Below are 1726 nucleotides of genomic sequence, written 5' to 3' on the forward strand. Positions count from 1 at the left end.
AGTGTTAGCCCAAGATTTATTGGTATTATTATCATCATCATTATTTTTATTATTATTCTGGTGGAATTTCCAGACGCAGGAGCTCCGGAGAGCCGGCAATAACTGAAGCCGCCTTGGGTTTCCTATTTACGTATTTATTTTATTCTGGTGGAGCGCTTCACGGTTTCAAAAAAAACACCCATGTCCCGGGGGCAGAGGGGGCGAGGCGGCCACGCCAGTTGGGCATTTTTCTGACATGCCGTCACGCTTCCCCCCTGTTTCCCACCCTTCCCTTCCCCACACAAAGTGGGGTGTCAGGGTGGGGGGACCCCGGTGCCTGCAGCCCCCTGGCCCCAAGCCCACCTTTGTGGCAGGGCAGGGGGTCCCAAGCCCTTTGCAGAGCGGCTGCTGGCTCTGGTGCCACGGGGAATTGGTGCCATGCGGTGGCACCTCGCTGGGCAGCTGGTGTGGACCCCCCCCTTGCAACCCAGCAGCCCCCGTGGGTGGGGTTTGGGGGGCATCATCCCCATGCCGTCCTGAGTGGGGGTGGAAATAACCCGGTTCAAACGCCCTGGGCAGGGACCGGAGGGGAAAAGCAGCAGGAGGAGTAACGGGGAGCGAGGATTTCTCCCTCCGCATGGAGGATGCTTTATGCCCGTATGATTCAGCTTCAGACCAGCGCAGCCCGGCTGGGGGGACCCCACGTCGGGTGGGCCGGGCAGCTGAGACCCTCGATCCAGTCTCGAGTGCCCCCTTGCTGCTGCCAGCGGCTGGATAAACCCTGGACCCTCCTGGTCTGAGTAAAGCCCAAACCCTCCATGGTCCAGTAAAACCCTGGACCCTCTGCAGTCGGGGTGGCAGCACCAGGCACAGTCACTGTCCCCAGCTGCGTGGCACTGGTGGGGACCGTGCAAGGTCCAGCCCTCCATTAGACACCATTCTGGAGGGAAATCCCCCCTGCGTTCCCCACCGTTGGCGGGGGAAGGAGGGCTGGTGAGCGTGGGTCACCCCTTTGCCACCTCTGACCCCAGCCGTGTTGGCTGTGGGGATGAGAGGGGACCCCAAGCTGCCCCAAAGGGTCCCACCAGCCCAGCCGTGCCCCCACGAGCCCTGCAGAGGCTTTGCCCCCACCCCAATAACCCCCCGGGCTGGAAAGAAGGCTTTGGGGGTGCAGCGTGGAGCCAAACCCAGCTCAAAACCAGCCCTGGGAGGTATCAAGCCCAGAGACCCAAGGGCTGAAACCCTTCCCTCGCCATCAGCACAGTGAGGCCAGCGGGGGGGCCAGGCACACAGGAGCTCTTCCCCGGAGCATCCCTGCCATGGCCCTGCCGTGACCATGCCATGAGCCACGGCCTCCAGGGAGGTGACTCCCCATCCCCACATTTCTTGGGCAAAAAAATCCATTTTGAAAATAGGGGCATCGCTAGCGCGGTCGGACGGGGCGTTCGAGTGCCCGGCTAAAATAACAGCGTCGGGATCTGCCCCCTTCCTCCCCATCGCCTTGGCGGGGCGGACTAGGAAGAATGCGAGTTGGCTATCCATCAGGGAGACAGAGCAACAGCCAGCCGCCGAAAGAGGGGCATTTTAGGAGGAAAGCCAGGGAAATTTGATCATTAAGAAATCCTCCTGGCTGTCTGGGGGAATTTAATTAAATTGCTGGAAAGGGCTGTAAGCACATCTGGATCCAATATGTGCAGCTTTGATTTTTTTCTTTCTTTCTTTCTTTTTTTTTTTTTTAGTTCACTCT

Source organism: Aptenodytes forsteri, unplaced genomic scaffold, assembly GCF_000699145.1.
Source record: "Aptenodytes forsteri isolate BGI_AS27 unplaced genomic scaffold, ASM69914v1 Scaffold136, whole genome shotgun sequence".
Classification (NCBI taxonomy): Eukaryota; Metazoa; Chordata; class Aves; order Sphenisciformes; family Spheniscidae; genus Aptenodytes; species Aptenodytes forsteri.